The sequence below is a fragment of the Maniola hyperantus genome, chromosome 11, assembly GCF_902806685.2.
Source record: "Maniola hyperantus chromosome 11, iAphHyp1.2, whole genome shotgun sequence".
NCBI classification, from domain to species: Eukaryota; Metazoa; Arthropoda; class Insecta; order Lepidoptera; family Nymphalidae; genus Maniola; species Maniola hyperantus.
In genome coordinates, this window is record NC_048546.1 from 9223387 (window position 1) to 9240958 (window position 17572).

The 17572-nt window shown below is 37.4% G+C and overlaps 1 protein-coding gene across 1 annotated transcript in view; it reads right to left on the reverse strand.

Moving 5' to 3' along the window:
* Positions 1-417: 417 nt before the first annotated feature.
* Positions 418-17572, reverse strand: part of Toll-6 (Toll-like receptor 6) — a 173564-nt gene continuing 156409 nt past the window's right edge. The window contains exon 2 of the mRNA XM_034973086.2: positions 418-2888. The gene's annotated coding sequence lies outside the window, so the exon portion shown is untranslated. The remainder of the gene's footprint in view (positions 2889-17572) is intronic.

Genomic DNA, 17572 nt, shown 5'->3' on the forward strand with positions numbered 1-17572 from the left:
AAAGCAAAATTCACAATTTTTAATTTAAAACCACGCGATTACCTTCGAGAGTAATTTACAGAAATACTTAGTATGAATACCTGTATTCTTACAATAGCCTCTCAATAGATACAGCAATAATATTAATTTCTTAGACAAAATATTGTTAGTTACAAGAAAATTGGTGATCTATATCAATATAATTATGATCCATACAAACTGTTGTACTTAGGCCTGCGACTCCTGCGCTTCACCTCAAGAAAGTCAGAAAGTAGCTTGTGGGAATGAGGGTGATCTTTTACAACAGATTTCTGCAATCGATTTTAGACTTGTTAGTAGGGACTGAACGACTGGTGTTAAACTAAAGATTACAGCGAGATTTATCAATCTTAGCTATAAATATACATATACTTAAAAGTATTTTGTAGTAAGGTTTAATTAATAAAGCAAGTTTAATTTAGTTTAATAAGTAAGATTAATTTCAATTACAGGGAGCCACTGGATTCAGGCGGCACAAGACCGTGGCTTATGGAAATCGCTACAAGTGACCTAAGTCCAGCAGTGGAAGTCTATTGGTTGACGATGATGATAATGAATGTTAAATTAAATATATTATTACTAACAAAACTACGGTGTTATCTAACATGGTTTTCATGTCTATTTAGGAGCCAAAGCAAAACTTTCTCTTTAATATTTTCTGTTTTAACGAAAATTTTCCCAATTAGTAAATTGTTTTCTTTCAGGTTTCTAATTTAAATGGATGATATGCTTAGCGGCGCAAGATAATAATAATAATAAGAAATACTCTAGAGTACCTGTTTTGGTACTAAATACTTTGGCTTAAAAATATAATATTAATTTCTAAGTTACAATTTTATGAAAATTCGCATTTAGTTTAGAAGTAGGAATATAACACTTGTACTTAATACCACTTAATACATTAATAAATATACAAGATGACAAAAAATTGTTAAATAATTCATACTTTAGTATAGGAACCATAAATGGATTCTGGTAAATGCAGTACCAACCCGGCAAGAAAAATTGTATTTCGTTTTTGCTTCGTCGTCTGTGTCACTCACTCCTGACATTTTCTCGGTTTCAACGACAGAGACAAAGCTCTACGAAACCGTTAGCTCTTTCTAAAGTTCGATATGCAATCTTTCCTGCCGAGTGGCGTACCTTATGTATTTACAAAATAACTAGGTATAACGCGCCATTTTTTAACTCTACTTATGGGTAACTGGCATGTCAAAAGTACGGTTCACCTTTAAAATAAGGACTAAAATCGTTCTTTTGACATGACATTAATTGACACATAAAGTTATAATGGCGCGTGAGAACTCATTTTTTACGCATTATACAAAATGTTAAGGTAAGTATATAAACAAAATTGAATTTTTAAAGAATTATAATAATATTAAAAAAGGTCAGAATAAGGTACCTACTCCATCTAAAAACATTCTAAATTTGTCCATAAATGGCGTTACTCGTTGTACGTCATAAATATTCATTTTCGGTAACCAAGAAGAAGTTTTACGCTTCGCCTCGGCGAAGTAAATGCGGGAATATTAGTGAATTTATGGGAAAAGATGTTCTGAAGATTCCAACACCGACAAGATGAATTTGGTACTTATATTTTTAGAATTTACTGGGATCGTGTTATGTAAAAGTTTTCAAACTGCATAATTTATATGCCGTGTAAACAAAAGTCAAGTACAAATTAGAAAAATGATGATTGATGATATAGGTTAGGTACCTATTGATACGCAACAGGTCGAGATGGCGATGGGAGTGGGGACACCCCGCACACCCGCACAGCCCCCGCGCAGGGTAACCCGGTTCAGGGTAGCGCAGGTGACGTCCGGGTGTGCGAGGCGTCTCCCCGCCTCACACCCAGGTAGCCATCTTGACATGTCGCGTACTATTATGTAGGATTAGAAACGCAATAAAGGGCGGTTACAGACTAGCGGTTTTCTGCGTGTTTTTCGTTCGTTTTTCCATTCGCACTTCAACAAAATAAATAGAACTTGTGCCCACACGCTTATTTTGGCGTGTATCTCGAATCAGGCAGTGGGTTAGTCAACAAAGCTCGCGCACATACGAGATGATAACATTATGCGTCTGAACTCTGAAAAAAGGCGCGTGGATAAAACGATTTTATGCGTGCAAAAAAACGCTACTGTGAACCTCTCAAAGTAAGGCAACGGTAAGAATTCAGACCTAAAAGACGAAACATAACTACTTTTGCGCCACGATCGGACACTACGATCGATGTTCAAATAATGCATCCCTTCGTCTCAGGCGTTTAAAATGTTTTTTTTTGTGAGAGAAAATATACTTGGTATATTTATAGTACTTAAGTATATTCGACTTGACTATATTATGCGTCACGTTTCTAGAGGCGTTTTAATTGTATAGGTTCCCCTGTTTAACTTTGATGATAACTTAACAATAATGAGTAGGTAGGTACTTACTAAGCACCTGCTATGTTTTTAATAAATGCATCGTATGACACAACTACCACGTTTACTTAACAAGAACATTTGTTGAATTATTGAGAAAAATATTAGACTAGTTTTTAACTCTTATTTTGAAGTTAGATGATACGAGTAAAGAAAATGCACTAAACTATGTACAAAGAGTAGACAATAAACGTGAAATATCGATGTTCGAGTTACACTCACAATTTTTTTACTGGCTAGTAGACTCTGGGTTCTAGCCTGCACTCACAAAGTCACTAAGTGTCCAAAGATCAGAGTAATGCTTCTTCGAGCTGGTCGAAGCCTGCGCACCATCAGTCACTCTCGTAGACAGTAGAGTTGGAACTCTTGCGCCGACTGTAGGGCGAGCTGAACTCGATCCTGGTATCCGGAAGCCAGGTGTACGCAGTGCGCTCGGACGATGCACTGAAAGGAGAAAAATATAATTGTGAGCATTTGAAATTAAAAATATACCTATTGGCAGTTAGTGGACACAGCCGACAGAAGTGAAAACTTAAAACTATGAAAAAAGAGTGTGATTTTTTCGGAAAAACTCCCAGCACATCTAAATAAAGTTTTCACTTAATAAAATTACGGTCTGGGTAATTTTTCTTCTTGTTAGTCGTGAGGTCGTGGATAGCTGTTAACTCTACCATAGACAAGGTTGTGTGTACATTGTAAGAGTTTTGTTATAGATCCTATAGTGATATAATGAAATAAATATTATTTGCTTTAACGGTGGAGGAAAACATCGTGAGATAACCTGCATACTTGAGAGTTCTCCATTAATGTTCTCAGAGGTGAATGCATGTGGCCTTTGAAATGATAACGAAGAATATGATAGTAAATCTTAAAACTATGTCTGAAAAAGGAGCAAATCTTATTGTGTATCTTAGTAAATCTAATGTTAAGGTGTACATCGCAATAAACCTGAATTAATAATAAATAAATTACGAAACATTTACAAAATAATAATATTATGTAAGATAGTACTGAATCTCGAGTTCCCTTGGATGAAGTTTATAATAATTAAAAGTAATTAATTTAAGCAGCCGTCTCCACTTGTTGTATTTATGATCTTGTTATTAAGTTATTAACTATAATCTTGGGATAAAATAAGACCTACTAGATCAGGTGTCTTATTTTGATTGCTAAGATATTCAACGTAAATATGGGTACCTAAGTTATCAGATGAAATAGAATATTGTACCATAATAGCTCAGTATTATTTTATAAGCTTCGTCTAATTTAGTTATTTTATTTAGTACTAGTACTAAATGGGGGTGCATTATCTAGATAATGCACCTCCATTCGTCCACATGAATTTATATTTTTTAAAATTATGTAAAAAGTCTTCGATTTTCCGGAGTAAAAGTAATCTATCTCCGATCCTTGAAAAACAAGCTATCACTGTACCAAATTTCGTCAAAATTAATAGAAAGGATAGGACGTGAAAAGGTAACAGACAGGCATAATAATGTACACTTTCGTACGTAAGTAGTATGCCTCTCTTATCGAGAGTTATATTTTTGTTCCGTTTGCCGTAGAGACCCTTCACCGCGATTAATAGCCTCATCGGTGACAGAAGGGCAGGCTAATTTTTTGCGCAACGGATCAGCCTGGCTGTCCTGCGCGGAAATGCAGCCAGTATTTTTGGCATCATTCCACGCGGGCATGATTTGTATAGTAATTAGATAAGGCTATTTTAAAGTTTTATATAATATTAGTATGGATTTCTGCATTGCTAATGGATCTCAATAGATAGGTAAGTACTAGAAAGATTTATGTTACTAGGCGGCTTGGAGCGTAATAATACATCATTGTTTCGCATCCAATTAAAGTTCATCATAGCATATTCGCTGTTCAAATATTACCTAAGCTTTTATTTATCTCTTGTCGTGTGTACACACGCCCCGATCCGGTCAGGCTGAACGACGTGTACGCGACCGAAAACGGTTTAGAAAAAATCAGGATTTACACATAGTATTTTATTTAGGACTTTTACTTTGGATATAAAATATGCAAAATAAATAATGCAAATATACGTACTAAACTCGGGAATTTAAAAAAAAATATGTATAAGTACATTTTTTATAATTGACATATTATAAGTCAAATTATGACGTTTTCTTGAAAATTAACCAAGAAACTAAATGACAGATATACACACAAAATAACGTTGACTGAAAAATTAGTTAGAGCGTCTGAGCACGGGTCTCAATTTATGCGTCCTAATTGGCCCTGCTTTGTAAAAATGAAACTACACGATGCGTAGCGTGACGGTGCGGCCGCTGTCATCCTACTTACATAGAAATCTAGAAATCGCTGTACCATGCCACACGATGCGTTTAGACGTCGTACGTCGCTGCACCGTACGCGCAACGAACTTGGGACCACAGAGACGAGGCTTTTTGCTGGAGCGGGAACGCAGTGCCCGTGTAGCACCCAATAGCGGTGCGACGCAGCAACACACTGGTAACGCATCGTGTGGCCTCTCTCTAAGCTGATGTTTCCTACTCACCGGGCCGGTGCGTATAAAGCGCGCTTAACTGAGCTTTGGTAACATCGCTTTTAATGGTAATCAGGAACATTAACATTGAGACGGTTACAATTGGAACATGTTTTGTGGACAAAACAAAGGCGTTTCTCGGCAGTGACACTGTAATGTATTAAAGTTACCAAGAACTTGTAACTGCTATAGTTTGTTACTGTTTGACTTGTTGTTTAACATGTCTCTCTTATAAAGGTACCAGAAACTTTGATACATTGTTTTGTGTAGTATGTCACGATCTATCTATATAATCTAACGATCGCAATTATAGGAGCATTTATTTATTACATTACTAGCTGATGCCCGCGTTATCGTACGCGTGGATTTAGGTTTTTAAAGTTCCTGTGGGAACTCTTAAATTTTCCGGGATAAAAAGTAGCCTATGTCTTTCCCCGGATTGCAAGCTACCTCTGTACCGAATTTCGTCAAAATCGGTTGAACGGTTGAGCCGTGAAAAGCTAGCAGACAGACAGACAAACAAACAGACAGACAGACAGACAGACACACTTTCGCATTTATAATATTAGTATGGATTACATAGTGTAGCTAAAATAAGATTAATACGAAAACATTTGTGTTTAAACTTATAGGTAAAATTTTGTATTTGTCTGTTTAGCCCTCCATTTGTCTGTCTCTTCTTTACTTAGATATGCGTGTCATATACCCGATTGAGTTGAAATTTTGTACTTACAGTTGTTGTCGGCATTTGCGTGAAGGCACGCGAGTCGCAATGCAACACATACCCAGCATGCTATATATTTTTGCATGGTTATACAGAATTTCAGTGCTAAAGTTTGGTTTTCTATTTTACCCTATAGAATAACATCGTAGGTATAGTACGCGGCAAGTCGAGATGGCAATCGGGGAGGGAACGCTCCCCCTTTATATCCCCCCGCCTTATACCCCGATTGCCATCTCAACCTGTCCCGTACTACATATAGGTACATATTATTGTTTACATTATAATAAATTAACTAGTTTCTTTACTTTATTTACGGACCTACATGCTACAATACAATAACCACAGTGCCAGGTAACTACTACCTACTTCGAGAACTGTCATTAAAAGCAGTAAAGCTTAAAGTTCACAGTCCAACTATTACAAATAAGTACACGGCAAAACTAGCAGCAATTTTCTTAAGTCTCAACTATACTTACAATAATTCATTCATATTTTTAATAATACTTCACGTTGTAACATATTGCATGAAGGTAAAAAAATAATAATAAGTAAGTAACTTAGCATTGCATTGTGCCTCTTAATACCACCTACGTGCATTTGTGTAAACATAGGATATTTAACTTTGCTTTGAGTCGTAATAGAAGGCTCTAACAATGGGGTCAACAATATTGACATAGTTAAGAGTTTCTCGGAGTGGATGGAAAATGTAGTTAGTAGAAATTGAAAACAACTTGTAGTTTTAAAGGGTATCGGTAACTATTTTGTTGGTATAATTGTTATAATTTTGTAGTACCTACTCGTAGATTACGTTTCGTAGAATCAGTAAATATTAGAGTCGGGAACATTCCACTTATCTATTTATCAGATGGTAGTGAAAAAGAAAAACTGTGATAGCCTAGTGGTTAGGACATCCGCTTTCTAATCGGAGGTCGGGGGTTCGATTCCCGGGCACGCACCTCTAACTTTTCGGAGTTAAGTGCGTTTTAAGTAATTAAATATCACTTGCTTTAACGGTGAAGGAAAACATCGTAAGGAAACCTGCATGCCTGAGAGTTCTCCATAATGTTCTCAAAGGTGTGTAAAGTCTACCAATCCGCACATGGCCAGCGTCACCCTTCTCACTCTGAGAGGAGACCCGTGCTCTGTAGTGAGCCGGCGATGGGTTGATCATGATGATGAATGAAAAAGAAAAGCAGTGATAGCCTAGTTGTTGAAGTAGTGGTTAAAACTACGGTCTCCTTGCCGGACGATACGGGGTTAGATTCCGGACACGCACCTGTTCGCAACACAAAAAACGCACGCAACTTTTCGAGTTATGTGCGGTTCAAGCTATTAAAAGCTTGCTTTAACTTTAACGGCGAACGATGACATCGTGAAGATACTGTATGCCTAGAGTCCTCCATAATGTTCTCAAATCTGTGTGAAGCCAATCTGCATTTGACCAGCTTCGTAGACTATGGCCAACGCCTTCGAATTCTGAGAGGAAACCTGAGCCGGCGATGGGTTGCTAATGATGATAAGGATGAATAAAAAAAGAGTACGTATGATCCGTAATTCTTGTACTGGTTAATCGTAAAGAGGAAACGAATCTAATGTGCTTACTAAGTACAAAAGTGTAGCCAGGCATTTATCCGCCATTGACTGGGGTGCACGTAGCTTGAGTTGAGGAAATGGGTGATTTTACCGAGCCGAGCAATACTATGTCTGTAAAAATGCAGGTGGTCATTCAAGAATCATCGATAGCGGACAAATAGAGAGAATAAGTCCAACACTATTAGTAGGAAATAAGAGCGACTCGGCAGTCAGCACCCAAGTCGCGACTCGAGTCGAAATCCAATTTGAAATAAGTGCCTTCTGAATTAATCCGACCACTTTGGACCGACCGGATGAAATTCTGGTATTTTTCACGTCTAGCAATAAAAACGACGCGGGAAAAAGATGAGTAATAGCTCGCCCTGAGTTCGCAAGGACCGTGGAGAATAATAATATTATGCTCATACGATGGAAACCTTTTTAATCCAGACCAGTGGTGTATTCAAAGTTGGGAACGTGTTGAGGTATTTCCTTGAGCGTGAATAAGGGTTTCTTGTGCAATATTATTTCTTTTGCTCTTTTTCCTTCGCGATTAATTGTCTGTATACTTTCAGTGTTTTTTATTCTGATAGAAGTTAGCTCTTTACTACAATTTTCGTCTGTTTGAACTGTAGGTAAGTAAATATTATGTCAGTTATTAGCGTCTTCTATAGTTACATATACACTACATTTCAAAAAATTTACGGACATCTATACCTGTGATTAATATAATGCCTTGTTAGGGAAGTTAAACGCTAGTCAGTGCGTGGTAGAACACTCATTTCCAATAACAGTCTGTTAAACCAATTGACAGGATGTAAAATTAACCAACAGAGTATGGCGAAATCGGATCTTAAGCGTTCAATATACCTAATTACTTTTTCAGCAAAACGGGAAATCCTTGTAAATAAGTAATACACGTCTCATCCTCATGATCAACTCATCGCCGGCTCACTACACAGCACGGGTCTCCTCTCAGAGTGAGAAGGGTTTTGGCCATAATCTACCACGCTAGCCATGTGCGGATTGGCAGACTTCACACACCTTTGAGAACATTATGGAGAACTCTCTGGAATGCAGGTTTCCTCACGGTGTTTTCCTTCACCATTAAAGCAAGTGATATTTAATTACTTAAAACACTCATTACTCCGAAAAGCTAGAGGTGCGTGCCCGGTATCGAACCCCTGACTTCCGATTAGAAGGCGGACGTCCTAACCACTAGACTTTCACAGCTTACATTCAGCTATACACGTCTCATACATTTCAGCGCGGAAAGTTATCGAAAGCAATTAAATGTTAATGTCTATGCAGTGCCCTGTAATTTAAGGATTAAGTAATTCAGCTTCCAGAAGTTGTGTAATTAACATTCAGTTGAAAATTGTTGCCAAGTTGTCAGGCTATTAATTGAATAACTTCAGTGTAACCGTCTTTAATACTTTAGACGGGAGATCGAATATGGCGGATAGGATTAGGAACTTAGGGATGGGTTCCAAAGACTTGTAAGCTCAGGCTGGGTTTCGCTTAGTAATGTAAGCTCACAGGAAATCATATTATTGATAACAAAATATTGGTAGGTAAGGATGTGATCCGCGTAAATATTTTTAAGGTTCCGTACCTCAAAAGGAAAAAAAGAACCCTTATAGGATCACTTTGTTGTCTGTATGTCGGTCTGTCTGTCTGTCTGTTTTGTCTGTCAAGAAACCTATAGAGTACCTACCGTTGACCTAGTATCATGAAATTTGACAGGTAAGTACCTAGGTCTTATGGCACACATATAAGGTAACATCGCAAAAAAAATTAAAATGGGTTCATGAATAAATGTGTACATAATTAATGTTATATTTTCTACTTTCAAAGTAAGATTAGGTACTAAGTGAGATATCATATGAAAGGGCATTATCTATACATTCTCAAACAGATTATTATTTATTTTTATGCTCAATAGTTTTTGACAATATTGTTTTCTTATAATTAACAAAAAACTGCACTGCCGGACAATGCAGTCTGCCGTGCCGTGCGTTGGTAGGTAGGGTACCCCCTAAGTGCGGCTATTGACTATCTGAACCTTGCCATAACATTGCTAATTGAAATAATTAACTGCCTCGTTGGTTTAATGATATTAGTAATGACTAGTTTATAGCATTTTTCTCCTCCGAGTTTATAGCCGTAGCCACGCCGTAGCCATGGGACTACGAGAGTGAGCAATCGGGAAAGGAACGCCCCGCACACCTGCACAGCCTTGCGCGCTAACTCGGTGCGGGCGAGTGCGGGTGTCGTGCAGGTGTGCGGAGCGTCCGCTTCCCCCCGCCTCATACCCTGATTGCCATCTCAATCTGTCGCGGACTATACCTATGCACTAGTGTTTTATTATTTTCTGCGTAGTTGGTACAGTCTTCGTTCGGAGGATAGAAGAATAATAGGTAAGTAGGTATAAATAGGTTCTCATTTATTTGGTAATCCTAATCCATATTATAAATGCGAACGTGTGTATGTTTGTTAATTTATTAGTTTGTTGGTTTGTCTTTCAATCACGTCGCAACGGATCAACGGATCGACGTGATTTTTTCCATGGGTTTTTGCATAGTTAAAGGCCTAGAGAGTGACATAGGCTACTTTTTATCCCGGAAAATCAAAGAGTTCCCACGGAAATTTTAAAAACCTAAATAAACGCGAAAAAAGTCGCGGGCATCAGCTAGTTGTACAATATTATAATCCAGATGATGAGACCCGAGCAAGCAAGAAAATATCTTTGATGCACAACAAGAAAACCAATATTGTACTTTCTTGAATTATTATTGAGACGTAACCATTATTAACATAACAACAACTCCGTAACTAGTTCACAATAACTAATTGGCAATTTGAACTAGAAGTAAAGTGTAACAGACAAACAGCTACATTGGTTATGCAAACAAATTTGTAGTACGTGCCAGAGAGGTGCCGTTTACTAGAGGCGGTGACGTCCCACAAAGCGACCTTAAAAAGGCAAAATCAATATATTCTTTCATACCTACCTAAATTGGCGCTTCAGCTCTGTGCCTTTCAATAATATCGCTATTTTTATCATAATTATGATAAAACTATTATAGTATTGTATAAAGATAAATCTCTAGATTACTAACATTATACTGAAATGCAAAAGTGTCTCTCTATCTGTTACCTTTTTATTAACTACTTGGTCTGCGTTGCGCGTCTATAGTCAAAAATTTAATAAAAATATATGAACATAAAAAATGAAAATTAATCACTCCATTACGTCTTTTATATATTACCAGATTACCAGATGATGCCCGCGACTTCATTCGCCTGAGTTTATGTTTTTTTTAAATCCCGTGAGAACTCTTTGATTTTCTGGCATAAAAATTTGCCTTTGTCAAGCTACCTTTGTACCAAATTGCATTAAAATCGGTTAAATTATTAGGCCGTGAAAAGCTTGCTGACAGACAGACAGACAGACACACTTCCGCATTTATAATATGTTTAAGTATGGACTAATACAGCTGACGCCAGGGACTTCATCCGCGTAGATTTAGTGTTTTCAAACCACCGTGAGAACTCTTTGATTTTCCGGGATAAGGAGTAGCGTATGTGCTAATCCAGGATATAATCTATCTTTATTCTAAATTTTAGCCAAATCCGTCCAGTTGTTATTGTGTGAAAGAGTAATAAACACACATACAAGCTGTCGCCTGTATAATAATATTCAGTGTGATATAAGTGGGCCGCGGTTTGACGCCTGATAATATAAGTACACAAGGTCTACATCTCTATAATGGTCTATAACTCAATGGTATCTGCCATACTTGAACTTCAAACTGGATCAGTTAGCGCCATCTTAACGCCTCTCTGAACATTTATAGGTAGGGATTATTGAGTTATATTATTCCCTTTGAAGATGAAAGGATCACGTCACATTAGTTATTGATATATAATAGTAATATTATATCTAACTTGTATAGATTATTATGAATGACTAGTCACTAGCAGGAACTTGTGTCTTTGTATTATAATATGCTTATGAGTAGGTAGGTGGGTACTATTAGTATCACAGATGAAAATGTTACATTTGTACTTTGTTTTTATCAGTGACACCAACAACAAATAAATGCATTTTCTTTCTTTCTCTCTTCTTTCTATTACGAGCGGTAACAGCCTAGTGGTTAAGACTTCGGCCTCCCATTAAGGTCCGGGGTTCGATGGCACCACTGACCACTACCTATAGACGCCTAAAGGCCGGACACCCCCGATCGCAAAGCTTAGGCAGTTGCTTAGCATAAAAGTCGGCCCACGCCCCCGTTCGGTACCCTCATTCCGCACATTGTCTTGATTACGTGACTTTTGAGTTCACAAATAACAACAAAGCATCCCTTTCCCCTGCCAACATCTTACGATTTTGTTTTGATGCAAAACCTTGTATAGGTATATGCCTACTCTTGAGGTTGAATTCTCTGTGGATGGCACGCACCTTCGGAGTCGGAGTAATGTGCGTTTTAAGCAATTTTAAAGTGTTAACCTGTATGTTGCTTTCACCGTTAAAGCAAGCGATATTAATAATTAATTGCTTAAAACACACATATAAGTAACTCCGAAAAGTTAACGGTGACGGCCGTCGGGTGATCGTGGTTTCGTTCCCAGCATGCACCTTTAACCTTTCGGAGTGACGTTTAGTAAAACAAATCTGCCTTCAACAGTTAGAGTAGCTGCCTAGTCTAGTTTAAAAAACACTTGCCTAATCAATAATAGGTGCTGTGAGAAAACATTCAAAAACTGATGCATTCAAGTGTATTCTTAGCATAAAGTGCAACCTACGCTCAATTCATATTTACCCACCAATCGATTGTCAGTAATATAACTGAACGATGTACTTAGTTAGACGTGGATAGACACCAGGCAACTATCAGACGTATATGAATATCACACGGGGAACTTTTTGTTTCACAACATTTTGTCTTGTCACCTAAACAGTCAGCCTCGATCTATATAGTCTAGTGATAATGTCATGTCAAAAGCACGATTTTCGTCCTTATTTTAAAGGTGAACCGAACTTTTGACATGACAGTTGACACATACATACAATGACGAGTGACATTTCGGACATGTACGGACTATCGTGGATATAGTTCTATGGCATGGATATAGTTAAAGACCTGGAGAGTGACATAGATTACTTAATAGTATCCGTGGAAATCAAAGAGTTTTAATGATATTTTCATAAGAACTCCAATTGACCCATAAAAGAAGGTAAAGCAATCCGTATTTTTTAGAACATTGACGATTTAGTGCATTCAGAGGACGGTACATGTCGATGCAAATATGCTTGGTTCTTATTTAGAATGATTATAAAACATAAGTCACTTAGTGGTACGATTTTTCGACTAGGTCGTTAGTGTGATCGTAGGCTTAGACTACCAGGCGGTCATAAAACGTAAAAAGTAAGCATGCCTCCTGCGGTGGCATTACCAGGCGCAGCGAGAATTGTCTGTGCAAACAACACAGCGGTCAAAATGGAAGCCCTTTTGTGTTAGAATGTATTCATTTGTATGGCAAACCTAATATTGACGGTACAGGAACTTGTTTCATCCGTAAATATTGAGGCGGCCAGGGATAGAGCCATCCCATGATTATGACTCATGGTAGGCATATATTAGAAAACTTTATATCAGTATTTTTTTCTAAACATCCGTCTTCGCTTTTGAAGTCACTGCCTGCACCAACTGGCCCGGCTAGAGTATTCGACTCTAGCCGGGCCAGTTGGCCATTAACCATAGTCAGCCAACACTGAGGGTTCAAAGTAGGAACCTGTTCAAGCTAACTAACGTGACAATCATGTTGTCGTCGTTGTCCTCTTCAACTGATAGACTTCCATTGCTGAACAAAATATCTTCTAAGGATTTTCATAGGACGTGTTTTGCGCAGCATATAGATCCAGCGGCTCCCTATACCATACGTTTGATGTCATCTGTCCTCCGAGGTAGTGGTTAATGTTGTGCCTTCCAGAGCGAGTTCAACATTCTAGCACCTTGTGCGTTAGGATAGTATGGGATGGACAAATTCCGTAATTTGTCATGTGCAAGTAGAATTACTTGCACATTAACGTATTCCAATGTCACATTTTATTACAGTTCTTGCAATTCACGAAGGCGAGTGGACTTTACTTGTGGTCACGTCGGATACACGGGCATTTCGTACGTGTGCGTGCATGTCAGACCAATCAGTAGCGAGCAAGCGCTCGCAAACGCACACATTAAGTGTACGTTACTTATACATACGACTTAAACAGAAGCATGAGCCACTCGCCTTCGTGAATCGCAAGAACTGTAACTTGAAATCTTACTAGTTTACTTAGTTTTATACTTTAGACACATGGCACCGATTGCGTTGTCTTTCTCTAAACTAAATTTAGAGTATCTGCATCCTTTTCTTTTTAACAATGGTAAAAAGGGACAGAACATGAACTTTACATTTAAAGCTTATTTAAAGACGTTGTCGTCGTTGTCATCTTCTACTGATAGACTTCCATTGCTGAACAAAATATCTTCCAAGGATTTTCATAGGACGTGTTTTGCGCAGCATATAGATCCAGCGGCTCCCTATACCATACGTTTGATGTCATCTGTCCTCCGAGGTAGTGGTTAATGTTGTGCCTTCCAGCGCGAGTTCAACATTCTAGCACCTTGTGCGTTAGGATAGTATGGGATGGACAAATTCCGTAATTTGTCATGTGCAAGTAGAATTACTTGCACATTAACGTATTCCAATGTCACATTTTATTACAGTTCTTGCAATTCACGAAGGCGAGTGGACTTTACTTGTGGTCACGTCGGATACACGGGCATTTCGTACGTGTGCGTGCATGTCGGACCAATAAGTAGCGAGCAAGCGCTCGCAAACGCACACATTAAGTGTACGTTACTTATACATACGACTTAAACAGAAGCATGAGCCACTCGCCTTCGTGAATCGCAAGAACTGTAACTTGAAATTTTACTAGTTTACTTAGTTTTATACTTTAGACACATGGCACCGATTGCGTTGTCTTTCTCTAAACTAAATTTAGAGTATCTGCATCCTTTTCTTTTTAACAATGGTAAAAAGGGACAGAACATGAACTTTACATTTAAAGCTTATTTAAAGACTCTAAATTTTAGTGCACGCTACAAATTTAAACAGTGGGCTAAAATCACGGGTTTTACCAACTAAAAATTAAATTTAAAACTGTCAAACTGCGTCTGTCCTTTTCATATTACATTAGTAAGAAAAGGATGCGAATACTCTAAAATTAGGTTGTGCTCAGAATCAGTACCATTATTTTCTCTTCTTTTACCCGTAGATATTTATAAGCACGTGGATTTATAATTAACGTTTTTAAGAAAGTCCATGAAACTAGATCAACTTTAAAAACACCGTATTTTATTTCTTAAAAAATAATTCATTTTTTCCTAAATCAAATTACTTCACAGAAAGTAATTTACTTGGAAAATAAGAAAAACAATTTCACCGTAAAAGACGTTATTTAAGAGGTAAAATTTGGCTAGCTACAAATTCATGGTAAATGATTTTTTGAGGTTTCCCAATCTCTTATTCTCAAAAAAATTCTCTACTCTATTAAGACAATTATCGTAAAATCAAAGAGTTCCTACGGGATTTTTAAAAACTTACGCGGATGAAGTCGCGGGCATCCTTTAGTACATAACGTTTAATGTACGTTTAACGCATCTATTTATTACTTACCTTACCCCACTAACTTACCCCATCTATGATAGCCTAAATTTGATTTATTTAACTTTACTACAAAACGAACTAAATCACAATAATTGACGTAAATACAATATAATTTACTCCAAAATTTCTTATATAATATCTTGAAGATAATAAATATTTTATTATAGTACTAGACGAATTATTTTGTAAAAGATTTAATTGGTCGTGCATGACAAAATGATAATTACCTACATAGAGTGTAGGATTTCGATGTAGGATGGTGAAGGTACATAAATAAAACCATTAAGTGTCCATAAAATTTACGATGTCGGCGCTTATCTATATTGCCTTCGATATTTTACATGCATCGCCCTTTCATTTAATTAGTTGGTTTTTAATTTTAATTCGAGTTCTAGTTAATTAGAAAAGATATGGTTGATTTCCTGACGAGGTCGGCCTCTCTGGTAAAAATTATAAACTAACTAGCTGACATACCCCGAATTCTCACGGTTTGAATAAATATGTTTAAAGAAACTTGCGAGAGGCATTCTATTTACCTCAGATGAATAATATAATATGGGCATGTGTTATAAACAGTGCAAGAAATGAGAAAATGAGTAAATATTATAACTACGCAGTACGCATACATATTACATATGTAGATTTTATAAAACCAAGCACTGACAGCTTGATACGATTTTGACTAGCTGTGGGATTTAATTTGCTTCTAAAGTATATCAAAGTATACAGTGATTTTTCGAATACAACACGTTGTAAACACAAATCAAATTTTCATAATCGTCGTAGCCATCCTACGCATAGTTTATAAATTAATTTGTCTTACGACTCCGGATTTCCGTTGTTTGACACGTTTTTGCTAATAAAGAGTTTGTAACAAAACGAAAACCACTTCGGTGGTCTCTAATTATCATTCAACGTACATGTATCATGTTAAAGCCATAGCTATAAAACTGGTCTCGGCCGCTTTTATGGGATAAAAAATTTTTATCTGCACTTTTAGTTTTATCATTACATTAATTTTAAAGTCCGTTTCTTACCAACTCTGCAAATTAATTAGATAAAAGTCTTTTTGGAAACCAGTTTTTTTTAAATATATCTCTACAATTATAAAATGTGTAACACATCGTGATATACAATATCTTTAAAGAGACCTACTTTAAATAATATGATATAATATTTTAACTCGTAGATGCTTGCTGGGTAACATCGTGCGTGTTTATAATGCCTCATCACATGTAAAACAAGCATCAAATAATAATAGATCACGCTTTCACATAGAGGGTACGGAAGTATTCCCTCCAATAATGATAGTCTGGGAACAAAACTTTAAACAACTCCCGAAATCTGTGTAACAACCAATTTGAACGATAAACGCATAGTAAAACCCACGTTGCCGGCCAATCAACCCTCGCGTAATACGGAAGAATGGGCGCAGACCACTGACCTCTACTAATATAAGTACGCTGGACTTGCGATTGCTGACCTGAATTTAAAACAAGTTGATTTTCACCACGTTGGCGCTAATAGCAGCAGTGAACGTCATCATAATCACGAGCCCTCTGCAGAGCTCCCCACATCCGCACTAATCCGCCACAATGGCCGAGTTCCGGACAGACTTCACCCACCTTTGAGAATCTGAATATATAAAACGAAAAGGTGACTGACTGACTGACTGACTGACTGACTGATCTATCAACGCACAGCTCAAACTACTAGACCGATCGGGCTGAAATTTGGCATGCAGATAGCTATGATGACGTAGACATCCGCTAAGAAAGGATTTTTGAAAATTCAACCCCTAAGGGGGTGAAATAGGGGCTTGAAATTTGTGTAGGCCACGCGGACGAAGTCGCGAGCATAAGCTAGTATTAATTATGAAGAACTCTCAGGCATGCAGATTTCCTAACGATGTTTTCCTTCACCGTCAAATCAAGTGACGTTTGTTGTCTCTGTCAACATAGTGTCAACACGAAGACCACGAAGACGCATCTGATGGGGCGCTTAAAATCGGCACGAAAATTTTGTATGACACACCTCTTCCAGCGTACTCGTATATGTCCATGTCAGTGGCACAGACTGATACAGGGTTGATAATATCATTGTTTGGGCGTAACTGATCTCTATGGTTACTGTTTAATGTGCGAGTACGGATAGCAAGTAAAATTAATTTATTGCTTCAATAGTCCAATGTCGCGTGCTAATGTCCTCAGTTTGTTTTGATGCGAGATTTGACTTTTTGATGCAGTTTTATGATAAAGTCTAAAATATCTGAGAGTCTGAAATATGTCTATGTAGTGTGTGCGAACTGTGAAGTATGCTTGTTATTATCGCCACACAATGTTGCACATCTTTTCACAAAACTCAACATCATCAAAAAGCTTTTTTTTAAATTAAGTACAAGCTTTCTGAAGAGCAAGCCTAGGGGCTTTCTGAAAAGAAAGCATAGAGGTAGGCATCTATAGATTACTTTTAAAGAACTTATTAATTTTTATGTCGGATCAGCCCTTGCTTTTTTAATAACAATATCTGGAACAGCTAGTAACTAGCTATACCTTAGCGACAAAGGCAACGACATGTAACTTG